This window comes from Callospermophilus lateralis, unplaced genomic scaffold, assembly GCF_048772815.1.
Source record: "Callospermophilus lateralis isolate mCalLat2 unplaced genomic scaffold, mCalLat2.hap1 Scaffold_63, whole genome shotgun sequence".
NCBI classification, from domain to species: Eukaryota; Metazoa; Chordata; class Mammalia; order Rodentia; family Sciuridae; genus Callospermophilus; species Callospermophilus lateralis.
The window spans coordinates 10,888,076-10,915,966 of NW_027514713.1; the positions used below are offsets into that span (position 1 = coordinate 10,888,076).

General features: G+C 39.5%; 1 pseudogene; it reads left to right on the forward strand.

The window, feature by feature from the left end:
• Positions 1-20,993: 20,993 nt before the first annotated feature.
• On the forward strand, positions 20,994-27,303 carry LOC143389691 (leucine-rich repeat-containing G-protein coupled receptor 4-like; annotated as a pseudogene).
• The last annotated feature ends 588 nt before the right edge of the window (positions 27,304-27,891 follow it).

Genomic DNA, 27,891 nt, shown 5'->3' on the forward strand with positions numbered 1-27,891 from the left:
GATCTTCTTCTATTTCTCTTTTTGGGTTATGTAGTTTTCATTGTATAAATCTTTCACCTCTTTTGTTAGGTTGATTCCCAAATATTTTTTTTTTATTTTGAGGATAATGTGAATGGGGTTCCATTTCAGAACATTTGTCGTCGCTGATATACAGGAATGCCTTTGATTTATGCGTGTTGATTTTATATCTTGCCACTTTGCTGAATTCATTTATTAACTCTAGTAGTTTCTTTGTAGACACTTTTGGGTCTGTTAGATATAGTATCATATCACCTAAAAATAGTGATAATTTAAGTTCATCTTTTCCTATTTTTATGCCTTTAATTTCTTTTGTCTGTCTTATTGCTCTGGCTAGTATTTCAAGAAATAAATTGAATAGAAATGGTGAGAGAGGGTATCCCTGTCTTGTTCCAGATTTTAGAGGGAATGCCTTCAGTTTTTCTCCATTTAGAATGATGCTAGCATGAGGCTTAGCACCTATAGCTTTTACAATGTTGAGGTAAGTTCTTGTTATCCCTAGTTTTTCTAATGATTTGAACATAAAGGGATGCTGTACTTTGTCGAATGATTTTTCTTCATCTATCGAAATGATCATGTGGTTCTTATCTTTAAGTCTATTGATGTGGTGAATAACATTTATTGATTTTCGTATATTGAACCAGCCTTCCATCCCAGGGATAAATCCTACTTGATCATGGTGCACAATTTTTTTGATATGATTTTGTATTTGATTCACCAGGATTTTATTGAGGATTTTTGCATCTAAGTTCATTAGAGATATTGGTCTGTAGTTTTCTTTCTTTGAAGTGTCTTTGTCTGGTTTCCGGGATCAGGGTGATGTTGGCTTCATAGAATGAATTTGGAAGAGCTCCTTCTTTTTCTATTTCTTGAAATAACTTGAAAAGTATTGGTATTAATTCTTCTTTGAAGGTTTTGTAAAACTCCACTCTATACCCATTCGGTCCAGGGCTTTTCTTGGTTGGTAGTCTTTTGATGGCTTCTTCTATTTCCTCCTTTGTTATTGGTCTGTTAAATTGTGTGTATCTTCCTGACTCAATCGTGGCAAAACATATGACTTAAGAAATTTATCGATATCTTCACTATCTTCTATTTTATTGGAATATAGTGTTTCAAAATAATTTCTAATTATCTTCTGTATTTCTGTAGTGTCCGTTGTGATATTGCCTTTTTCATCCCATATGTTAGTAATTTGAGTTCTCTCCCTTCTTCTCTTCATTAGCACGGCGGCTAAGGGTCTGTCAATCTTATTTATTTTTTCAAAGAACCAACTTTAATTTTATCAATTTTTTCAATGTTTTTTTTTTGTTTCAATTTTATTGATTTCCACTCTGATTTTAATTATTTCTTGCCTTCTACTACATTTGCTGTTGTTTTGCTCTTGCTTTTCTAGGGTTTTGTGATGAAGAGTGAGATCATTTATTTATTGTTTTTTTCTTTTTTTGAGGAATGAACTCCAGGCAATGAATTTCCCTCTTAGAACTGCTTTCGTTGTGTCCCATAGATTTCGATATGTTGTGTCTGTATTGTCATTTATCTCTAGGAATTTTTTGATTCCTTCCTTTATGACTTCTGAAACCCATTGATCATTCAGTAATATATTGTTCATTTTCCAGGTGATGCAGGATTTTTCCTTCCTTCTTTTATCATTGAATTTCCAGTTTCATTTCATTATGATCAGATTAGATGCATGGTATTATTTCCACACCTTTATATTTACTTAGAGTTGCCCTATGGCATAATATATGGTCTATCTTTGAGAAGGATCCATGTGCTGCTGAGAAGAACGTGTATCCACTTGATGATGGTTGATATATTCTATATATGTCGGTTAAGTCTAGGTGATTGTTTGTGATATTGAGTTCTATAGTTTCTTTATTCAGCTTTTGTCTGGAGGATCTGTCCAATGGAGAGAGCGGTGTGTTAAAGTCACCCATAATTATTGTGTTGTGGTCTATTTGACTCTTGAATTTGAGGAGAGTTTGTTTTATGAACGTTGCAGCACCATTGTCTGGTGCACACATATTGATAATTGTTATGTCTTGTTGGTGAATGGTTCCTTTTAACAGTATATATTGTTCTTCTTTATCCCGTTTGATTAACTTAGGTTTGAAGTTGATTTTATTTGATATGACTATGGCCACACCTGCTTGCTTTCAAGGACCATGTGACGTGGTATGATTTTTCCCAACCTTTTACCTTAAGCCTGTGTATGTCTTTTCCTATCATATGAGTCTCCTGAAGGCAGCATATTGTTGGATCTGTTTTTTAATCCAGGTTACTAGCCTATGTCTCTTGATTGGTGAATTTAAGCCATTAACTTTTAGGGTTACTATTGATATATGGTTTGTACATCCAGTCATGCTTATATATTTATTTGTTTTAATTTGGCTAGTTTTTCCTCTTTGGTTATTCCCACCCCCTTTACTGAGTTACCTCCCACTGTTAGTTTTGGGTGCTGTTTTTGAATTCCTCTTCTTGTAGTGTTTTGCTCAAAATGCTTTGCAGTGCTGGATTTCTGGCTGCAAATTCTTTTAACTTTTGTTTATTGTGAAATATTTTAATATCATTGTCAAATCTGAAGCTTAATTTTGCTGGATACAGTACTCATTTTGTAATCCATTATTTTTCAGCTTTTGAAATACGTTGTTCCAGAATCTTCTCACTTTCAACGTCTGTGATGAAATTCAGCAATTAACCTAATTGGTTTTCCTGTGAATGTAATCTGCCTCCTTTCTCCCGTAGCTTTTAATATTCTCTCCTGTTCTGTATGTTGGATATATTCATAATTATGTGTCTTGGAGTTGGTCTATTATGGTTTTGTATATTTGGGGTCCTGTAGGCATCCAAGGTTTGGCAATCCATTCCATCTTTCATGTCTGGGAAGTTTTCTAAGATTATTTCATTCAACATATTGTTCATTCCTTTGGTTTGAACCTCTATTCCTTCTTCTATTCCAATGACTCTCAAGTTTGGTTTTTTTATGACATCCCATATCTCTTGTATGGATTGCTCTTGATTTCTTAACATCATTTCTGCATTGACTATATTCTTTTCGAGTTGATAAACTTTGTCTTCATTATCTGATGTTCTGACTTCTATTTGATCTAGTCTATTTGTAATATTCTGGTTTGAGTTTTTAATTTGGTATATGGTTTCCTGAATTTCAAGGATTACTATTTGATTTTTTTTATACTCTCTATCTCCTGGTAGAGTTCATCCTTTGCAATTTAAATTTGCTTATGCAATTCATTTTCAAAGTATTCTTTCATTGTTTCGACTTGCTGTCTAATGACTTCTCTAAGTTTCCATTCCATCTGAGTCAGGTATGCCTTGAGTTCTTTCTCTGTCCATTTTTCTGATGCCTCTAGGTTCTCCAGTAAATTTAAGTTGTCCTGCATTGTTTGTAATCCTATTTTCCCTTGTTTTTTTTTTTATGGTGTTCACGTTACTTCCCAACTCTGTTTAACTGCTGCATTTCTCTTTTCTCCTATAAATTTGTTTTGGTTTTGTATATCTCTATGGTCTCTCCTTTGTGGTGAAAGACAATGCCTAGAAATGTTGGCCTTTATTGTGCTTTACAGCTGATTCATTCAATTCATAAAAGGCTTATGGATTCTGTATGCATATAGTGATTTGTTGTTTGGTCTTAGGACTTTATGTTTATGTTAGGTGCTATGATGTTGTGAAGGTTAGTATATCTTGGCTACTTTGGAAGATTGCTCTACTGAAGGGGGATATTAACAGGCGATTGGATCAGGGTGTTTGGTAATAGCTAGGTATTTAGGAGCCCTATAGACAGCCTTGAAACAATCACCTATTTGCATTTAGACAATTACACATAATTGGGATGAAAGTTGGGGGGAAGGGGAGGGAAGGTGCTCTTAAAAAGAAAGAATGAGAGAGAGAGAGATAGAATAGAGGAGAATGGAAAGAACAATAAAACTTGAAAAGGAAAAGAAAGAAGGAAGGAAAAGGGGAGGAAAAAACTAATAAAATAGAAATTTTTAAAAAATGAAGTCTTAGAGATCCGTTGTCTTCTCTTCCAGTAGGTGGAGCTCTGCCCTCTGAGCTGAGCTTCAGCCCTCTGTGCCAGCAGCAATCCCTGTAAGGTGGCTCCTGGGACTCTCTCAATCCTGTTAGTACAGAGCTGTTTCTCTTCACTGCCCCCTCCCCCACTTCCTCCTTCCAGCCAGCCCTGCCCTGCTCACCGGAGGTGCTCTCCAAGGATCTGTTTACACTTGCAGCCCCACTGCGTGCCTTATTTCCTGAATGACGGAGCACTCTCTGTCATTCATCCAAGCCCCATTGCTGTGGAGCGGTGATCTGGGAACCGACAGTTTAATTTTTCCGGACGCCTTTGGTGGGCACGCCCCCAGGAACTGGCGGCTAAGACCTTGGGTGTCGCCGCTGGTGATAAGGGGACTTGGGGATCAAGAATCCCCTCTGCTTCCCTCTATCCCTACAGACACATTCACACCACTGGCGGTAGGGGAGTTGGGGGTCCGGGAGTCTCCTCTGCTTCCCTCCACCCCTACAGTCACGCCCACAAAACTGGTGGTAGGAGGAGTTGCGGATCAGGGGTCTCCTCTGCTTCCCTGGGCCCCTACAGTAATGCCCACGCCGTTGGCGGTAGTAGGAGTTGGGGGTCAGGAGTCTCCTCTGTTTCCCTAGGCCTCCACAGTCATGCCCACGGAGCTCTGGGTCGAGCTTTCCTGGCTGTGTGTATCTGGCGGGGGTGGGAGACACACACCTGTTAAAGCAGATTCCTGTTGGCCGAAAATTCTGGTGACGTCACCTCTCTGCTATGGTGGGCCCTAGGCTCCTTGCCGGAGTGTCCGAAGGGAGAGGTGGGTCTGGCCTGTCTCTGGTCTGACCCAGTCTCGGTTGGTATCGGTTCCGGGTTCCCTATTTCATGAAGGCTTGGTTAGAGACCTCTTCTTAGTGTCCCTGCACTGCGCCTGTTGAGCCGCCTGGAGGCTGGTCACTGCATAGCAGCGGCAGGTGGCGGGTCTGAACCTCCGCACCGCGTGGCAGAGATTCACTCATCTGGGGCAAACTGTCATCTCCAATAATCCTACAAAATGACGAGCAGGTCTCACTTCAGCGGAATTTTATTAGAAGTTTCTCAGCAGGTAGAATCTGAACGTATTAATGCGACTCTCTGACCCTGTTATTGAGGAGGTACTGAAAGCGCTGCCTCCCCGCCCGCCGCCATGTTGGGTTCCCCCAAAATGTGATTATTTCTAAATACCAAGTGCATATTTTTCTCCATCACAATTTTAATGGCTCTATGGAACTCTAACTTCTAGGAGTCTATTTACTTAACAAACAGAATTTGGGATTGTTATTTGTTTATATTTTTAACTTTTTATTACAATTAATGTTTCAAGAAATATCATTTAGAAAAGAAATCATTTTCTACTCAAACACTATGGTATGTGCCTATAATTCCAGCAGCTTGGGAGGCAGAGACAGAAGGATGAAAAGTTCAAAGCAAGCCTCATAAACTTAGCAGGATCCTAAACAATTAGCGATATCCTGTCTCCAAATTAAAAAAAAAATGAAAAAGGCCTTGTGTGGGCTGGGGATGTGGCTCAAGTGGTAGCGCACTCTCCTGGCATGTGTGCAGCCTGGGTTCGATCCTCAGCACCACATACAAACAAAGATGTTGTGTCCACCAAAAACTAAAAAAATAAATATTAAAATTATCTCTCTCTCTCTCTCTCTCTAAAAAAAAAGTAAAGAAAAAGGCCTTGTGATGTAGCTAAGTGATTTAGCTTCTGTAGGTTCAATATCTGGAAGATCGTGGCCCTATTTTGTTTTATTTTTGAAACTTGATGTGCAAACGGGGTTTTGAACTTTTCTTTTCTCTTGGTTGTGGGCGTCAATATTGTTGTGTTACTGTCTCTATTCCATGTCAGCTCACCTCTGCAAATTTCCATGTGTGTTGTTGTTTCGAGATATTGTCTTGGTTTTGTTTTTCCTGGTCTTCCTGCCAGAAATATCATGTATCTAACAGTGCATCCATGTACCAATTTGTTCTGAATCAATTAGCAGATGGTTCCTGTAGTGCCCAAAGTGAACACTCCCCATTCAGAGGCCATCCATGAGGCACTTCTCCTGGGGTGGTCTCGGTGCTGTGGTTTGTGATGGAGAATGCATTATGTCTGGCATGTGGCATGGGTGCCAGCTGCTAACATGTATTGTCTCTTCATTGTTCTCCCTTTCTATCCACCCACCCAGCAATACAGACAGACTGCCTCATCACTTTACCAAGCACCAGTCTGGTTGGACCCCTATAACCAATCCTTTTGAACACTGGGAGTTTTATACTGTTCCCAAACCTCAAGAATTAGGCCAGGCTGTCTGGTAGAGAAAGATGCAGAAAGCAGGGAGAAGCATCAGGTTTCTTACCTCCTCTGAGCCTCAGTGTTCTTACCTGCACAATGGCATGATAATGTCCCCCTGGTACCTGATATTCATGTAGTGAAGCATATTGGTATCTAAAGCACTTAGCACAATGCTCGCTACCTGGAAAACACTTAATAAATGGTTTTTGTTGTTTCCTTGGTCTAGACCTGCTAGGGATGCAGGAAGATTAAATGAGATGTAACCTTGTCTCTAAGAACTCAAGGTCAAATGAAAACCACAATGAACCATCTAGTATATGGAGGGTGGGTATAGAGTGGACACTTATACCTGATGAGGGTATCAGTGGAGTACTCTCTCAGAAGGTAATATTCAAACTAAGTCTAAAAAATGACTGCCTTTTCTACTTAGGCAATCCCACCAAAAGCACATCAGAGCCTTTCTTGACATTATTGATGTTTATGACTCCCATGGTCCCAGAGTTAATCATTCATTCATTCAATAAATCAACTAAGTATCCTTAAAAACTTTCTGGTGACATGACACAACTTGAGCATTAAAATGACGCTTGTCAATCTCTTTCTAGTCACTGAGTCCCCACCCTGGTCCCAGCTGGCTACTGGCATGACTGTGACAGTGTCCATGGGAAGCCAGCAGGATGGAAGGGAAGATGATCATGGAGGGTACCTGTCTAGCCTGTGACCTTTGCCAATCTACTTCATGGCTCTGCCCCTCATTCATTCTGTTAACACTGGGAGGTGACCGTTGTTCCCATTGGAAAAGTGAAGAGGCTGAAGCCCAGAGACAGTGTGTATTTCCATGGTGCCTTCCACTTTGTTTGCTGGGAGACCTGGAGGAAGGCAATATCTTGGGGGTAGGATCATCCTGCCCTCTGAAGTCTTTAGCTACTACTGACTTGAAACTCCACCCCCACCAGCATTCCAAGTTCCTGGGAAAATTCCAATGCCTGTGCAAAGATGGCATCATCAAATTTCTAGGATCTTACATTCTTATGACACCTAGGGCTCAATTTGGTCCTGTCTTGGCTGATATCTTGTTGGTCCTCTGAGTCCTATGTCTTTTTATATTAATTCACTGTCACAAGAAATCAGTCCTTTGCTGTAATTTCCAACACACACACACACACACACACACACACACACACACACACAGAAGACATACAGGCTCAGACAAACATATACACACACAGATACACTCTTATGGATGTACCCAAACACATAAAAATAAAGACACACAAATGCACACACACAGACTTGGACTGCTTCACAGACACACAGAAACATAGAAATATAGACATACATACTTATAGATTCTTACATACTTAGACATAAACACACACATAAAAAATTGATAGATACACAGAGATCCATGGGCACACGCACACCAGACTTGTATGTGCAGCAGAATTTACAAGAGTCTGGGGATATGAAAGGAGATTTTAATGCAAACAACTCATACATGAATGTTAGGAATCTTTTTTCAAATCTCCCTGAACATCTGTCCCTTTTCACCTTTTATATTCCCTGCCCCTCATCAATATTCTCCTCCACCTTTTTCCTTATCAGAACAATTTATATCTTTTCAACTCCCTAATTTCAAAGTCTGCTCTGGACTTCTCTTTGCACTCTCTCCTTCTGATGATCTAGTTCTGCTGAGAAACATACTCTGATTTGGTCTCCTGCCCTCACATCAGGTTTTGCAAGGGAAAAAGAGCGACAGAGATTTATTTGCCCACTGATGTGAAGTACGTCACATGCCCTCACACAAACCTAACCTAAAATGCTGGCGTGGAGCTCACCACTTGGTTATTATCATTATTAATCAAGGGTTTTGTCTTGGTGCTGTTGGAAGTTTCCTGCTCCCCTCTACAAATCCACAGAATTTTCCCACAGTCCCTTCACCCAGTTTCCTCTAATATTGACTCTTAAAAAGATTAAATAGGTTGGGCACAATGGTGCATGTCTGTAATCCCAGCAACTCAGGAAGCTGAGGCAGGAGAATTGAAAGCTTGAGGCCAGCCTCAGCAAGTAAGCGAGGCCCTAAGCAATTTAGCAAGACCCTGTCTCAAAATAAAAAAATAAATAACTAAAAAAGGCTTGGGATTTCTCTCAGTGGCCAAGCACCCCTTGTTTCTATCCCCAATACAAATACATAAATAAAGAACTATAGTATAATGATCAAAACAAAGACATCAAACTGGGTACAAAACTATCAACTAACCTATAGACTTTATTTGAATTTCACCAATTTTCCTTTAAGATCTTGTTTCCGTCTGGGATCTTGTGTTGCACTTAGTCATAATGATGCCTTACTCTCTTCAAATTTGTGGCAATGCCTCGGTCTCTCCTAGTCTTTTATGACCGTGACCCTTTAGAAAGATGCTGGTCATATGTTTTGTACAAGATCTCTCCTCTTGGGTTTGGTGTTTACTTATGACTGGGCAGAGTTATGGGTTTTATAGGTAAATGTCAGAGAGGTGAAAGGTCCTTATGGAATTATTTGGTGGGAAGGAGAACACAGCAGCATGACTAGTTAGGAGAAATATTAATTTCAATTATTTGATTAATGTGATGCTTTTTGGATTTCTTACTATGAACTTACCATTTCTCTCTTTGTCATTAATAAATATATTTTGGGAGACACCTTGAGAATATCTTATTTCTCCCTCAATTTTTACTCACTTAGGGGAGGTGGCTCAGTGGTAGGAAACTGGCCTGTCATGGGTGAGGCCCTGGGTTAAATTCCCAGTAGTAGAGGAAAAAAAACAACAACTTTGCTTTTGCTCACTTAAATTTTGGCATCCATTCACAGATCTTATCCATAACAGTTATTATTATGGTCTCCTAAATGTTATTTTATTTTTATTTCCCTCATCCTTTTTTATTTATGAGCTGTAATTCTCTTTAAGGAAACAACTTGCTCTTTCTCTATTCTTTTATTTCCTTTTTTTTCTATTCATATAGGCTATGGTTATATATTTAATTCTATGATTTATAATCAAATATTATCATTATTTATTTGCTCAAACTCTTCTAACTTGGCTGTTGGGAACTCTTTCAGATTGTTTCCTGTATCCTTTCAATAAGTCCCTATCATATTGACCAAGTTATGATGCATGCATTACAAATATGTCACAATAAATCCTCCTGATAAATGTAATTGTAATGTACCAATTTTTTTAAAAAATCAATCCCCTATTCCTTATTAAGCATGTCTCTATTTCCTGCCACCACAAGGAGTTCCAGGATTATTTTATATTTTCCCTGCTCCAGTTCTGGGATCAATCATTTCTTAAAGAGACCTGGTCTCTATTATTGGAGAATGGTATTTAGAAGCCATATCTGGGTGGAGATCTGTCCTGCTCATTGCTATGGAAAAAAGTTTTAAGTCCTCTTAGTGTTCAGAATTTGGAACTATGTTAAATCTATAAATGCATGCATACACATACATCTCTTTTTCTTTGTTTTCTTTTTCCTTTCTTCAAAAATCTTTAGCTCATATTTTTACTACTAATTTCAATTCATCACCACAGTGTTCATCCTAACACCATATTTTTTCTTTTCCTTTTTTTTTTGTACTGGGGATTGAACTCATGGGTACTCTACCACTGGGCTACAACCCCAGCCCTTTTTATTTTATTTTGCATCAGGGTCTCAGTAAGTTGCTGAAACTGGCCTCAGACTTTCCATCCTGCTGCCTCAGATTCCTAAGTAGTTGGAATCACAGGTCTGCACTACTGCACCCACCAAATGTCCTCTTTCCTTACTTGTGACTGTGGAATTCATTTTTCCTTTTCTTTTTTTTTAATTAAAAGGCTGTTGCTTACATATTGCTAAATTGTGAAAAATGTTCCTCAATTGTGCCTGACACAAGAACACAAGATAGGTTGCAAGATAATGTTGTAAGAAGCTACATAAAATGGAAGCCAACTGATTTAATGGTCCTTCTTCATGCAAAAAGAACTAATCACACTCTTTATGCTTTATTGGCAGTGGGGTGCAGAAGGGTCAGCCCAGGCTGTGGAATGTAAACTTATTGTTCCAGCCAAATGAGACAGATGATATGGGATTGAAATTTTATTTAAGCAGTTATTTGTCAACATGGTTCTGAAAAAAAAAGTTATTTCTTGCTCCAGTCCTCTGGGGAAAATTTCCACTCTGAGGTCCTCTCACTTTGGCCACTGGCCTCCCTGGAGGCAACCTGCCTCTTGGGCTACTCTTTATCTCTTCATTGATTTCTGGTCTCTTCTAATTCCAACAATCCCAACATAAGTGCTACTTCCTTTTCTTCCTACAAATGGGGGTCTATTTCCTATCCCACAGACTCCCTGAGTGTTCATCTCAGTGTGGGGTCTCAGCAAACACCGCTGAATCAACTTGGGTCTTCAGAATCCTTTTAATCAGAAAAGCCAAATTTACATTTTTCTTTATTTTGTGGCTTGAGCTTTGGTTTCCCTCATAGGTTGCCTGTTCTAATGACATTTGAGGTGTGGGAAAATTAACTGTTTTCCCATCCTTCTAAAACAGACCGGACTTGTTCAACAGGGAACCTCAACTGGAATGCCTCACCAAAACCCCAATTTTGCCTACTGTGCTTCAGATATGTGAAAAATGAGGTAGGAAGGGAAACAAGATTAGATCTCTCTGAGGGCCTATGGAGTATTATTATTATTCCCAACTGAAATCCCCATTCTTTGAGTTCCTTCTAGTAAGAAAGAAAATAAGCTTGGTGCAGGTATTATTCCTTTTAGGGTTATCAATTATTCCAGAAGTCCACAGAACTGTTTGACTGCCACCCTGACCCTCTTGCAGGGAGAGGTGGGGGGTCATCTACACAGTGGCCTGGGCTGACCATAAATGAACTGGAAACACCCATAGTGGGGAGAATGTCAGTGAAAGTGGGAGCCTAAGGAGAACGTATGTTTTCTTAGCCATATCCAAAGAGCCTGAATGGAACTGTTTAGTAGCCACAGACTTCCTGAGAATGCACTGGGCAGCTTCCTGGAGGTAACAGGGAGATAATTCATGATTGGGACACTGAACCATCACAAGAATGTGAAGAACTCATTTTGAGGATTCTCAGAATACTATACATTCTAGGAAGGAATGTTTAGCACAGTCACTAAGACTTGGTGGGATGTATGAGTGATAATATTAATGATGATGTCTTTGGGGGCATGCTGAGTAGGGATAATAGCAGTGGTTTAATAAGAAGATACTCATAACAACCAAGGTGGTTGGGGTTTAGTTCACATCTTCCTTATGAACAGGCAAGACACTTAAGTTTTCATCTTAATAAATTCTCACAACTGTGAGGCAGGTACTCCCATTAGTCCATTTTACATCTGACAACTGAGATTCACAAAGGTGGAGAATTGTACAGTGATCACAAAACTACAAGAAAACAAAGGCCTTTCATAAATATGATACTGTGTGGTCTTGTCGGAAGGATCTGTCTTGTGGGTTGCAGGGATTTGATTTAGCCGAAGTAATAAGCATGCATGGGGCTATGGATGGTGCTTTAGCACAGTGTCCCCAATGCTAGTTACATGACTCAGAGAAAAGAAACTGAGACCCAACTGGAATCTAATGATAGAGGTGCTCAGTGAGCCAGTAAAGGAATGTGCTCATGGGGGCAGTCATAGCACCAGGGATTGGGTCACCCAATCACGTATTCAATGACCTGGCTGGGGTTCAGAAACAAGGTGGTGAGAATTGAAGTAAGGCATGCCAGACAGACACAACAGCAGGAGTCAAAGCATTGTAGTGTGCAGTAAGTAGCATGGTGTGGGCCTGCAGTGACAGGCAGTTTAATGCAGCCAGAATACATGGTTCAAGATAAAGGGAGAAAAGAGAGAAAACTGAAAGAGAAGCAGGGGCCTTAAATGAATCAGTCAAGGCCTTGGGCCCTAGATAGATAAAAGCCTGGATCTGGAGTCCAATTCAGCCATGTACAAACTGTTTTGACCCTGGGCCACATCTTTAGAGGTTTTTTAAGCTTTGTTTTACAATACTGGAAGCATAGTGACAGATAATAGTGTACATGTTAAACTGACAGCTTGGGTACCTGGTCTGGAGTCACAGAATTGATGAATGGATTTGTCAAGAAGCATTTCTACTTTCTACTACATGTGATGAATGGATTTGTCATGAAACATTTCTACTTTCTACTACATGTGATTAATGGATTTGCCAAGAAGCATTTCTACTTTCTATTACATGGGATGAATGGATTTTCCAAGAAGCATATCTACTTTCTATTACATGTAAAGCTTTATTGTTCATCAATTGCTTATGTATTCTTACTTACTTTTTAATATTTCAGGTCATTTACCCTGTTAGTAGTGTGATTATTCTGGCTCTGGGCTTGTCTTCTCAGTCTAGGTAGCCCTCAAGTGTAGACACCATATTTTAATCTATTATCACAAGATTTAGCCATGCAGGAATCTCAGCCTTACTAGACCATTAGAATCACTTGGGTGTACCAGAAAGCTGCACAGGTCTGTTCCACATCCCAGATGTATTAAACTAGGACCTTCAGGACTTTGGCTTGAGCTTTCACTCTTGGGCAGAAAAATGGTTGAATCAATGAGTAAACAATCATACTGTATGTACAGTTGTCCCTAAGTATCCTTGAGAGTCTGGTTTCAGAACTTCTCCTGGACTCCCAAATCCATGGATGTTCAACACTTTATACAAAGTGGCATAATATTTGTATAACCTATACTTATTTTTGGTATATTTTGAATTATCTCTAAATTACTTATAAAAATAGTACAATGTAAATTCTATGAAAATACTTGTTATAATGTATTGTTTAGGAAATAATGACAAAAAGAAATGTCTATACATGTTCAGTAAAAATGCAATTTTTAAAATATTTTTAGTTGCATATAGACACAATACCTTTATTTTATTTGTTTGTTTTATCTATTTTTTAAAATGTGAGACTGAGGATCAAACCCAGTGCCTCACATATGCTAGGCAAGTGCTCTACCACTGAGCCACACCCTATCACATAAATGCAGTTTTTTTAAAAAAATATTTTTACTTTTATTTTTGTAGTTGTTGATGAACAGCATGCCTTTATTTTATTTTATTTTATTTTTTATTTTTTATGCAGTGTAAGGATCAAACCCTGTGCCTCACACATGCTAGGCAAGCACTCTGCCACTGAGCTATAGCCCCAGCCCTCAAAGAAATTTTTTTAAAGAAAGTTTTTGATCCTCAACTGGTTGAACTATAGATATAGGAGGCTAGCTAAATCAGTCAGGATAGACTACAGCAGGCTATGATAGATATTAACCCCCAAATTTCAATGGCTTAAAATCAAAAAGATCTGTGTTTTGCTCACATTATGTGACCATAATAGTTTGGTAGAGGGCTCTGCTCAATGGAGAAAACATCTTAACGGGCATTATTGTTTGTCCTATCAGAGAGACATATCTCAGGCTCATCTCTCACTAGCATTAAATGCTCCACCCAGGAATGGCACAAACTCCTTCCATGCACACGCTTTGGTCAGGACTAGTCACGTGACCTGGAAGTGCAATCCTGCAGGTTCCCAGAAGGTGAAGAGCCAGAAGTCATTGGTGAGCAGTGCAAATGACTACCAGACTGTACAAAATTGGCACCATCAACTTTATTTCTCAGCAATACTTACAAGGTGTGTTCAAGGCCAAGTATAAAATATGGAGTGGGATTTCAATTTTTTTTTTTTGGTTTGGCTCAGGGCCCTATTTTTATGTTTTGCTTTTTTTTTAGCTTAATGAGGCTAGATGGTATATGGCATTAAACTTGGTGGTTAAAAGCCTGAATGTCCAAACCTTCAGCTCTGCCACTTACCAGATGTGTGAGCTGGACAAGTTAAAGACCATTTATACCCATCAAAGAGATAATCGAAGGATGTGAGAGGCCAATGAAGGTGGTTCTTTCTCAAACTGAGTGCTTAGAACCAGACAGCACTTACCTGAGTAGGACTGATGGGGAGAGGGCTACGTTAGGAGGTTTCACAGGAATTGGGGTGGCTCCAGATGGCAGGGAGGATGCATGTTTATCCCCCATAAATTTCTGCCTCCCTGCTTGACCCAGTGTGAATGTTTGGGCTGAAGAATCAGAGAAGCCAACTGGAGTTGGTTTAACCACATGAATTAGCTAAGTAAAGGGAATGTACAGGCTTCCTACAGATTTTCTCTCTCTCTCTCTCTCTCTCTCTCTCTCTCTCTCTCTCTATATATATATATATATATATATATATATATATATACTCATATATATAATATATGAGTATGGGGATTGAACAAGGATCTTGCATGTGCAATCTACCACTAAGCTACATCTCCAGCCCTTTTAAAAAGGATTTATATTGAGATATGGTCTCACTAAGTTGTACAGGCTAACTTTAAACTTACCATCTTCCTAGCCTAGCCTTCCAAGTAGCTGGGAATACAGGCATGTGCCACCTCATCTGTCGGGGACAGTTCCTGTGGCCTAGGGCTGTCCCCTGCCCAAGGAAAGATGGGGCTTGGTTTTGGGCCAAATCAGCCGCCATTGGCATAAACAAGTTTGTGCCTGTACCAGGAAGTCCACCCCATTGGCCGCTAGAAACCACAAGAGCTCAGGCCCAGTAAATGCTTCCTGTCTTTCCTATTATGTGTCCACAAGGTTGAGATGTGACCTCCTCTGTGATTGGCTCCTAAGTCCTATATATACTACGCACTTTCTTGGTACCGGGTTCCTCTTGTTGTGCCTTCAATAAAACCTGTCACAGTTCCACCGGGTCCTTGTCTTTCTTCTGTTCGACTCTGCGGGATGGAGTCGACAAGTGGTGCCGAGACCCGGGAACCTCTCGCACAAGAGTGAAACGAAAAAAGTTCACGGAAGGCGACAATTCAAGTTCGTGGCAAAGCGACAATCAAAGGCTCGTGGAAGTGCGACGAATTGAAAGTACGCAGTAAGCGTTGGAGCATATCTATGTGTCCGTGTTCAAGTCTAATTCGTGGTTGTGTATTGCGTGTATTTTGTTTCTGTTTCTTGTTTATTTGTGTTTTGTGGGTTATCAAGTATATTTAGCTAGTAACCATGGGATCAGAAATATCGAGGCAGAAAATGGAAACTCCTCTGAGAGTATTACTGAAGCCTAATGGTACACCATTAAAAGCTGGTACTACTCACAAATTCCTTAAGACAGTAGAGCAGTGCGCCCCATGGTTTTTAGATGAAGGAATCTTCAGTATTCCCCAGTGGCAGCATTTTGGGGAAAGTTTAAAAAAGGCAGACACACAAAAGGCATTGCCTGCCGGCACCCTGGCGATATGGAGTCTTGTACAAACTTGCTTAAATTCAGAAACTTTACAAAATCATACAGCTATTAAGGAAGGGGACAAAATCTTAGAAGAGATTAAGGAGAAACGGTCTCAAGCCTCCTTAGGAGGTAATAAAGAGAGTGATAGTGAAATGTCCGGAGACGAACTAGAGGAAGTGGTCCGGCAAATGGAGGATTGTAATGTTAATAAGGCTCAGCCCTCTGCCCCACCTCTGACACCGCCTCCTTGCAGAGGACGGGAAGTTCCTGAATGCTGTCACGAGAGTAGTAAAGGATGGACTGATTTTCATAATCTAGCAGCAACATTCCCCGTTCTCCAAGACCAAAATAATGCAAGATACCATCAACAGCTGAATTTCAAATTAGTTAAGCAACTTAAAGAGGCCACTAGTCAATATGGGCCTCAGGCTCCATTTAACTTGGCCATGGTTGAATCCATGGGAAGTCAATATTATGCACCAGATGATTGGGTCTCTATAACTAGGGCAGTCCTATCTGGAGGACAATATTTATTATGGAAAGCAGCATGGCATGAAATCTGTACAGACGTTGCAAGTCGTAATGCCAGGGCAGGGAACCCTCATTGGAATCTAGATATGATGACTGGTCAGAGTCAATATGCAGGAGTTGCTAATCAAGTGGGCTATGATCCTGCTGTTTATTTACAGATTGGTTCTGCCTCAGTTAAAGCCTGGAAGGCAGTACCTGGACTGGGTGATGTTCACGGACATTTATCTAAAATAATGCAGGGTCCTAATGAGCCATATTCAGATTTTGTGGACCGCCTCATTAAGATGGCTAGTAGAGTTTTTGGAGACATTGAGGCAGCCATGCCCCTTGTGACACAATTGGCATATGAACAAGCAAACAAATACTGTCAAGAAGTTATTCAACCCTGGAAAAACAAGAGAGATTTATCTACTTATATAAAATTATGTAGAGATGTTAATGATGTGGCAATACAAGGACAGGTATTAGCCAATGCCATTGTACAAGGATTAAAAAAGAGTAGAACAAACACTGGTGCTCCAGGCACCTGTTTTCATTGTAAGCAACCTGGACACATAAAAAGAAACTGCCCTATGTTACAAAATCAACCTCAAACATTACTGAGACCAAAACCTAGCCTCTGCCCTCGATGCAAAAAAGGAAATCATTGGGCTAATGAGTATAGATCTGTAGTTGATGTCTATGGACAACCCATTCCACCCAGACAACAACAGTCAAAAAATGGGCAGAGGGGCCCATCACCTTGGGGCCCTCAAATGTACGGGGTGATTCAACAGGTCCCACGCACTTATTGGCCCCCTACGAGCCAAGGGACAATTCCTGTGAGCAACGAGACATCAGAGCCACAGCTCGACTTGTTTTGACTCCAGAAATGGGAACACAGCCAGTAGAGACAGACTTTATAGGGCCTCTATCAAAGGATAGTCAAGGATTAATATTAGGACATCCTAATATGGCACACAAGGGCATCATAGTCTATCCTCTGCTAGTTGAAGCAAGTGCAGGTCCCCTAAAGGTTCTTTTATCTTCTCCACGTGGAGTTGTCATCATATCCCCAGGAGATATTATAGCTTCCCTTGCCTTAATTCCTAAAATTAATAAGTTTAAAAACAAGCCTTGGACTTTTTTCAATTTTGACATGCAACAATGGCCCATGTATCTTATTATGATTAATGGACAAAAATTTTTTGGATTACTAGATACAGGTGCTGATAGATCCATTATCAGACATGTAGACTGGCCAAAATCCTGGCCTCTTCAAAAGGCTTCTCAGACTCTAAGAGGATTGGGAACAACTGAAAATCCCGATTGCAGCGCCACTACCCTTTCATGGTCCGATGAAGAGGGACATTCGGGAGTTATTCAGCCATATGTCCTCCCTATTCCAGTTAATCTTTGGGGACGGGACATCTTGACTCAAATGGATGTAACCTTAACTACCCAAAGATATTATTCACCCCAAGCAAGACAAATTATGAGTCAACAAGGTTACACATCAGGAGGATTAGGAAATAAAGGACAAGGATGACTACAGCCGGTTCCTTTTCCTATAGTAGGCCACAATGGCATGGGAGGACCAGGCCTGGGTTTTTCCTAGGGGCCACTGATGTTCCAAATTACTCTCTTATTAAAATTACTTGGAATAAAAATATACAAGTGTGGGTCTCTCAGTGGCCCCTATCTCAGAAAAAATTAAAAGCAGCCCACAAATTAGTTCAAGAACAGTTAGATGCAGGTCATATTAAACCCTCTACTTCTCCCTGGAATACGCCTATATTTGTGATCAAAAAGAAATCAGGTAAATGGAGGTTACTTCATGATCTTAGAAAAGTCAATGATTGTATGGGACCCATGGGCCCAGTTCAAATGGGCATGCCAGTCGTATCGGCACTACTAAAAAATTGGGAAACTATTATCATAGATATTAAAGATTGTTTCTTTTCTATTCCTCTACATCCTACAGATACAAAGTACTTTGCATTCTCCGTTCCCTCTCAAAACAATTCACAACCCTCTTTACGATATGAATGGACCGTTTCACCTCAGGGAATGGCTAACAGCCCCACGTTATGCCAATTTTATGTTCATGCAGCATTGGAGCCTTTTAAAAATAAATTTCCAGATGTTCTGATTTACCATTATATGGATGATATCCTGCTGTGCCACCAAGGTAAATTATTACTGACTGCATCGTTGGCTAAACTTCAAAGCATCTTAAAAAACTGGGGTCTATATATAGCCCCAGAAAAGATTCAGGTTGACTCTGTACAGACGTATTTAGGCACTAAATTGTCTTCCCAGGTTGTACGTCCTTTAAAGATTACCCTAAGAGTTGACCATTTGACAACTCTTAATGATTTTCAAAAACTGTTGGGAGACATAAATTGGATTCGGCCTTACTGCAAAATACCTGACATAACAATTAAACCTCTTTATGACATTCTTAAAGGATATCCAGCTCTTGATTCTCCTAGATCATTGTCACCAGAGGCTAGAGAAGCTCTGTTAAAGGTTACTGAGGCCTAACAGATGGCTCAAGTGGACAAAATAGACTACAGTAAGCCCCTTTTATTCTGTGTTCTACCTGATAAAGCCATCCCTTCTGGAGTATTTTGGCAAACTGGTCCCATTGCCTGGATTTACTTAGCACATTCTCCAGGTAAAGTTATATCTTACTACCCTACCTTAGTAGCCGATGTCATACTAAAAGCTTTAAAATTTTCCTTGTCTGCTTTTGGAAAACAACCTGATGTTATCGTCACCCCGTATACTACTGAACAAATAGAAATATTGATTAATACCATTGACAGTTGGGCCATTCTTAGAGTTGCTACCAATGTTTTGTTAGACAATCACTATCCTAAAAATCCATTATTATCTTTCTTCCAAAACCATCCTGTCATTTTCCCCCATGTCACCCATTCTGTACCTCTTTCTGGGGCTCTAACCCTATGCACAGATGGTTCACATGGAGGCATTGGCACTATTGCAACCATGACAAACACAGAAGCTTTTATTTTCCCTCCAGGTTCTGCTCAACATATAAAATTATATGCAGTTTTACAAACGTTTAAAATATATGAAAATGACCCTTTCAACCTTCTATCTGACAGTTATTATGTAGTCAATGCCGTCCAAAGGCTTGAATGCGCTGACATTATATCCTCCAAATCCACTATCACCAATATTCTTCAAACTCTCCAAACTGTCATTTGGGCTCGCACCCAACCTTTCTTTATTGGACATATTAGAGTGCATACTAATCTGCCAGGTCCTCTCACCCTTCTCAATCGTAAAGCAGATCTCGCCACTAAAGATGTCAATATTCTGTCTGCTGTTGAACAGGCGCAACATTTTCATTCCAAGTTTCATGTTAACTCCCACACTCTAAAGACAAAATTTCATATTACTAAAGATCAAGCCAGAAATATTGTTGTCAATTGTAAAAATTGTGTTACATTCCTACCACAATGCAACCTAGGTGTTAATCCCCGTGGTGTGCTTCCTAATTGCATCTGGCAAATGGATGTCACTCATTACCCCCCATTTGGTCGAATGGCATACATCCACGTGTCCATTGATACTTACTCTAATGTGATTTTTGCCTCCTGCCATACTGGAGAAAAGGCTAATGATGTTATATCCCATTGTTTACAAGCGTTTGCTGCATGGGGCCCCCCTAAAACCTTTAAAACTGATAATGGCCCTGCCTACACCTCTAATAGTTTCAAGCAGTTCCTTGCCTGTTTTAATATCACTCATGTCACTGGCATTCCATATAATCCTCAAGGTCAAGGAATTATTGAAACAGCCCATCAAACCTTAAAGACCATTTTACAAAAACAAATAGGGGGAATAGGGGAGTCCTTCCGCTCCCCTAAAGACCTTCTCTCTATTGCTTTATTTACCCTAAATTTTTTAAATTTAGACAAACATGGACACTCGGCTGCCGAATGGCATGCCTCCCCTGATCTTACAAAGCGCCCTCAAGTGATGTGGAAAGATGTTCTAACTGACAAATGGTTCGGCCCGGATCCAGTTTTAGTGTGGAACCGAGGCACTGTTTGTGTTTTTCCCCAGGACCAACAATCACCGATCTGGATACCAGAAAGATTGACTCACAAATATCACCATAATACCTCCCAAGAAGTTAACGCTCCTGATGTTCCTGATGCTCGCAAAGATGACTCTGCTTTGGACTCACCCTCTTCCGATAAGTCCTAATTTAGCTCGACCAAAAAACAAATCTCCTTCAAGAACAAGTGGACATATTGGCTAATGTCTTAGTCTTCAGCTACATTCACTCCTACCCAGGATCTTGTGTCACTAGCTCCAAATTTGTAAACCTTTCCCAAACTGTCAATCTTTCCAAAGAGTAATCCACATACCTTTATAAAACTTGGTCTACACAGTTAAAAGATCTTACCCAACAACTTCGGTTAAAAATTGTTAACGTTAATAATACTCGAGTCCAAGTGCTTTCTGCTGGTTAAATGTGGGATTTTTTCATCTGGACAATCCTGGTTTGGCTTTATCGCCATGGGAAGATTTATATGCTTAGGATTTCTAGGCATTCTTCGCTGCTTGCCACTTACATCAACAAAACCAGCGTCATCGCCAGGCCATGGTGCAGGCCTTTCTTGAGGCTGGCACTTCCCCACAGGTTTGGCTACTGATGCTGGATGGGTAGCCAGAGATGGGTAAGACTGGTGGGCTCGCTTGTCAACCTAAGACAGGGCAACAGACCAATGCACCATGCTGCCTGTTGTACCAACGACGGGTAAGGCTTGCGAGCGCCACTGGCAACCTAAGACAGGCACCATCCCGTAGCTCCTGTTTTTTCTTTTAAAAGAAAGAAGGGGGAGCTGTCGGGGACAGTTCCTGTGGCCTAGGGCTGTCCCCTGCCCAAGGAAAGATGGGGCTTTGTTTTGGGCCAAATCAGCCGCCTTTGGCATAAAGTTTGTGCCTGTACCAGGAAGTCCACCCCGTTGGCCGCTAGAAACCACAAGAGCTCGGGCCCAGTAAATGCTTCCTGTCTTTCCTATTATGTGTCCACAAGGTTGAGATGTGACCACCTCTGTGATTGGCTCCAAAGTCCTATATATACTACGCACTTTCTTGGTACCGGGTTCCTCTTGTTGCGCCTTCAATAAAACCTGTCTCAGTTCTGCCGGGTCCTTGTCGTTCTTTTGTTCGACTCTGCCGGACGGAGTTGACACTCATCTGCCCGGGGCTCTCTCTTAAACCAGATAAATTTCTTGTACCACTGTCTCTAGCATGTTTCCCCAAAATATCCTGGGCTCTAATGGGCTTTGGCTTATGAGAGGCCAGTGTTTGGGGGTAGAAATACTACCTGCTTTAAGTAGAAAGGGTATTTCATGAGAGGATGTCAGGCACCCCATAGAATCATTGTTAGGGCTGGAGAAATCATTGACCAAAAAAACTGTTTTAGATATGACAGTTTGGATTATAGGCCTGTGTCATTGCACCTGGCAACAGTTTTACTTTAAATTGCAGTATTATTATGAAACTTTATATATACTTGATTTGCATCCACCTTTCTTAAGAGACACCTCATTGAAAGGGAGAAAGTTTGTGGTGTATCTTTATGATCATTTTTATGAGCTTTACCAGAGTGTATAACATAGATAAGGTTCCTAGAGGATAAATTGTCAAGACTAAATTATATGATACTTAGACTTTTCTGACGCGTAGGTTGGGGTTTTCAAATATTAAAATGCTTTTTACAAAACAAAATTATGTCTATGAAGTTGCTACTCAGAGTGTATTTTACATTTTTCCCCCAGGTCTTTATCAGTACCATATGCTTATCAGTACTGTGCATTTTGGGGCTGTGACTCTTATGCAAATTTAAACATAGAAGATAACAGCCTTCAAGATACCATAGTGTGACAAAGGAGAAAGGCAAGTACATGAACCTTTAGAAACAGAACACTCCCTAAGGCATTAATCAAAATGTATGTGTTGTAATCAGTTTGGGAAGGATCAATATGAGGTCTGTGAGAAAAATGGCCTTTCCTGTGTTACTGGCATTTTAATGTGTTATCAAGCCACATTTGTATACACTGAACTTTAACATCATGCAGGGGAGAGAAAATTGTGGGAACATTTGGTTCTTTTGAACTGCCCACTTTTAATTCAACATACTTTGTTGTATATTCATGTACCACTGATGCAGCAAATGTCACCAGCACTGCTGAAAATGAAGAGCATAGTCAAATAATTATCCATTGTACACCCCCAACAGGTAATGATCAACCCATTTGGCTGTAATATTTTACTTTAAGTAAACATTGGGCAAATATATCTAATCTTCCTGGCGATGGATGTTATTTCTATTTTATAAGAGTGGGGCTAGATGATCCTGTAAGGCCTTCTGATTCATAGTGTGGTCAGTGTACCAGCATCTCTTGCAGAATCTCAGGCTCATACCGCTGAATCAGAATCTGCATATTAACAATCTCTTGCAGGGGAGGGTCATGTACATCAAGTTGGAGAGGGAATTTCTTGATGGTCCTTTAGGTCTTGAACTAGTTCTGAAGTAAGTCACTGGTCCATAATTTTTTTTTATATTATTCTTTATTTATTGTAGTGCCAGGGATTGAATCCAGGGCCTCCAAAATGCAAAGCTTGTGCTTTATTACTGAGCTTTGTCCCCAGTCTTCTTCTTCTTCTTCTTCTTCTTCTTATTATTATTATTATTATTATTATTATTTCATTTTATTTTTGGGTATTGATTGAATCCAAGGTTGCTTAACCACTGAGCCACATCACCAACCTGTCTTACTTTTTCATTTTGAGGCAGGGTCTCATTAAGTTGTTTTGGGCCTCAGTAAGTTGCTGAAGCTAGTTTTGAACTTGTGATCCTCCTGCCTTAGCATCCTGTGCCACTGGGATTATAAGCATGCACCTATAATTTTTTAAAATGCAATCTTGTCTATTATTTCTTATTTAATTCATTGAAGTTGTAGTTTTAGGAAAGTTATTAACTGATGCCAATATTTACTTGATTGTAATGTCATATTCTGCCTTGCCTACCAGAGAACTTGGATTTATATTTTTACCATAAAGGCAAGATTTTAAATATTTTTTGTTAAATCAGGTGCTACCAAATAGATTCCTATTAGTATGATGTCACAGGATGAACTGGCCATTAATTTTGGGGGTAGGGAGGGTGACGGGGTAACAGGGATTCAACTCAGGGGCACTCAGGCACTGAGCCACATCCCCAGCCATATTTAATATTTTATTTAGAGACAGGGTCTCACTGAGTTGCTTAGCAACTCAGTGTTGCTGAGGCTGGCTTTGAACTCACAATCCTCTGGTCTCAGCTTCCTGAGCCACTCGGATTGCAGGTGTGTGCCACCATGCCTGGGTTGGCCATTAATTTTATAACTTAGAATCATCAGTGCTGTGAATTCACTAATAACTGATGCTGAATTGTGAGCTTCTGAAGGGTCTATGTATGTATGCTTTGAATATTTAACCCATTTCCTTGTGTGGAGAAGGAGAACAAACTTAATTTTAACAGATGAGTAAGTGCAACTAGCATGAATTATTTATGTAATTTATTTTATTGTGCAGATATTAATTTTTGACAGTTAAGAGTGCTGTTTACTCTTTTGCCCATGAATAATTCAAGTGTTGGAGATTTTACACAGAACTGATGATCAGTGAGAAGGAAACAACATACTTTTTGGAGGGGACGGTGGTACTGGGGATTGAACCCAGGGGTGCTTAACCATTGAGCCACAGTCTCAGCCCTTTTTATATATATTATTTATAGAGGCAGGGTCCCACTGAGTTGCTTAAGACCTTGCTAAGTTGCTGAGGCTGGCTTTAAATCCATGATCCTCCTGCCTCAGCCTCCAGAGCCTCTGGGATTATAGGTGTGTGCCATTTCACCTGGCAGGAAACAGCATTCTTTGTAGTACTGGACACAACTATAATCGGGTTCATTCTGGAGACTGAGGCAGGAGGACTGCAAGTGCAGGGCCAGTGTCAGCCACTTAATGAGACCCTCGCCAATTTAGAGAGATCCTGTCTCCAAATAAAAAGTGAAAAAGGCTGGGTATATACTTTAGTGGTAGAACACCCCTGGGGTTAGTCCCTATACTACCCTCTCCGCAAATAAAATGTGAGAAAGAACTTTCATTCTAGCATTTCCTGACGGTTCAGAGTGAAAAGAAATTTGACTAAAAATTTTGTGTTCATTGAAAATCAGATAAATGATGCAGAACTGTAGTTCTATTGTATATGTCAAATTTCATGACAGTTCAGAAAGTTAAAACATCTTTTAGGCAATCAAAATACATAGTTATCTTGTTCTTTATAGTCAAACATTTTCACTTCCTAATTGTAAATGAAATATTTTTCATTTGTGACATTACTAGCATGTCAAAGTCAGTTATTAGAACCAGCAATTCAGCTACTAAGTGCATTCTTGCGATCCTATATATGTATGTATATAAGTATGTGTGTGTGTGTGTGTGTGTGTGTGTGTGTGTGTGTGTGTATATATATATATATGTTTTACTATTATATAGGGGTTTTGTTTTGTGCCAAGCTTTGTATGAATATTTAACATTGATCATCTACCATAACCAACTTCAGCAGGTTGCTGTTAAATGCCATAAGAAACTGGGTTTAAAATGTTACAAATCTGTGTATATACATACATATACAGTTATAAAATACGTAGAGAGCAGGGGTTATGGCTCAGTGGTAAATGGTAAAGCTTTTGCCATGTTGGAGGCACTGGGTTCGATTCTCAGCACGACATATAAACAAACAAACAAACAAATAAATGTTCATCAACAACTAGTACAAATATTTTTTAAAAAATGAAGTACATAGGGATAAGGAAGAAAGAAAAAAAAGCTAATATTTACTAAAGTTCCAGTATGTGCCCAGAATCCTGCTTAAGTATTTATGTATGCAAATTTACTTAAGCAGTCAACTGTATTAAGTAGGCATTATTATCTACATATCAGAAAATGCAACTTATTAGGCTTAAGTGGATTTTTTAAAGAAAGAGTAGCAAGTTATGAACCATCTGATTCCAGACCCTCAATATTTTAAGTAACTTTATTTGCTAGATACTGTGCTTTGTATATTTAGTATAAGGAAAAGTAGAGAGCTGGGGTTATAGCTCAGTGGCGGAGTTCTTGCTTGGCACTGGGTTCAATCCTCAGCACCACATAAAAAAAGATATTGTGTCCATCTACAACTAAAAAAAATATTTAAAAAAAGAATAAAGTAAAAGAAAATGTAGAGAATTTCTTGGAAATATCTTTATATGGCCTTACCAAATAATAAAAGAAACTAATCCTGGTTATGTTTTGTTTCAGTGCTGGTGATTGAACCCTGGGGAGCTTGACTACTAAGTACCCTCCCTGGAGCCCTTTTTATGTTTTTAGTTTGAGACAGGATCTTGCTTATTTGATGAGGCTGGCCTTGAACTTGCCATCCCCTCCTGCTTAAACCTCTTCAGTCCCTGGGATTATAGGTGTGTGCCAGCTACCGCAAGATATTAAGCTGCTTAATTTTTAAAGTAGCTTAGTCTGTGACTAAAATATCTTAAAAGCAATATATTTTTTTTTCAGTTTGGTTCAATTCAATTAGGTAGCTGATTTATTCTAGATTCAACCATCATTAGTCATTCTATCAAGAATATTAAATAAAATATGGTATTTTCTAAATTGTCTTTCATGTTTCTGTTTCTTTTTAATGTTAGGTGCTTTTAAGCCCCGTGAATATTTACTGGGAAGCTGGATGATACGTCCCACCATGTGGTTCATTTTCTTAGTTGCATTGTTTTTCAACCTGCTAGTCATTTTAAAAACCTTCACATCTTGTACATCACTCCCTTCCTCCAAGTTGTTCATAGGCTTGATTTCTGTGTCTAACTTATTCATGGGAATCTATACTGGCATCTTAACTTTTCTTGATGTCGTATCCTGGGGCAGATTTGCTAAATTTGGCATTTGGTGGGAGACTGGCAGTGGCTGCAAAGCAGCTGTGTTCCTTACAGTTTTTTCCTCAGAAAGTGCCATATTTTTATTAATGTTAGCAGCTGTTAAAAGAAGGTTATCTGCAAAAAATATCATGAAAAATGGGAAAAGCAATCATCTCAAGCAGTTCCGGATTGCGGCCCTTTTTGCTTTTCTGGGTGCTGAAGTATCAGGCTGTTTCCCCCTTTTCCATAGAGGGGAATATTCTGCATCACCCTTGTGCTTGCCATTTCCCACAGGAGAGACGCCATCATTAGGATTTACTGTGACTTTAGTGCTGTTAAACTCACTAGCATTTTTATTAATGGCCATCATCTACACTAAACTTTACTGGAACTTGGAAAAAGAAGACCTCTCAGAAAACTCACAATCTAGCATGATTAAGCATGTTGCTTGGCTAATTTTCATCAACTGCATCTTTTTTTGCCCTGTTGCATTTTTCTCATTTGCACCATTGACCACTGCAATCTCTATCAGTCCTGAAATAATGAAGTCTGTTACTCTGATATTTTTACCATTGCCTGCTTGCCTAAATCTGGTCCTGTATGTTTTCTTCAATCCAAAATTTAAAGAAGACTGGAAGTTACTGAAGTGACGCGTTACCAAGAAAAGTGGATCAGTTTCAGTTTCCATCAGTAGCCAAGATGGTTGTGTGGAACAGGATTTCTACTATGACTGTGGCATGTACTCACACTTGAAGGGTAACCTGACTGTATGTGACTGCTGTGAATCTTTTCTTTTGACAAAACCAGTATCATGCAAACACTTAATAAAATCACACAGCTGTCCTGCATTGGCAGTGGCTTCTTGCCAAAGACTAGTGAAATATTGGTCTGATTTTGGCACACAGTCAGCCCACTCTGACTATGCAGATGAAGAAGACTCCTTTATCTCAGACAGTTCTGACCAAGTGCAGGTGTGTGGACAAGCCTGCTTCTATCAGAGTCGAGGATTCCCTTTGGTGTGCTACGCTTACAATCTACCAAGAGGCATAATCCACTTGAATCTAATGTATGAAATATGATATGTCAAGAGCTTTGTAATGTTTTGAACAACCAATAAAAAATAAAAATAAAAATAAAAAAATACCAATCAAAAAGAAAAACTTATTTAAGTGAACTTAATAAAATCTTGGTGAAATGGCAAAAAAAAATTAAAAAAAATAAAACAAATAAACAAAAAAAAAGCAATCTTGTTTGTAACTGTTTCCCCCATCAACCAAATTCACAGTGTTTATAGAGTGAACTCTATTCTGTTCTTTCATCTGGGAAGCACTTCTGTAATCACTGCCTGGTGTCACATAGAAGGGAAGGGGGAAGTTTATTTCTCAAATCTGATATTTTTCAAAGAACAAGTGCCTAAATTATTAATTGGTGAAAAATGCAATGTCCAAGGAATGGTGGTCTATTTAAAACAGAACTTGAAAAGGATTTTGGGTGTGGTATAGCAATATAACTTTTAGGTTTTTCAGATCCATAAGGAGCAAATGTATACCTATTTCTGAATTAAGCACAAGATAAAGGACAGCTGTTAATATTTTTTAAAAAGGTAGTTCAAAATGTGACTTTATATAACTGACACAAACGTCTTGCTGATTTTACCTAATATTTGA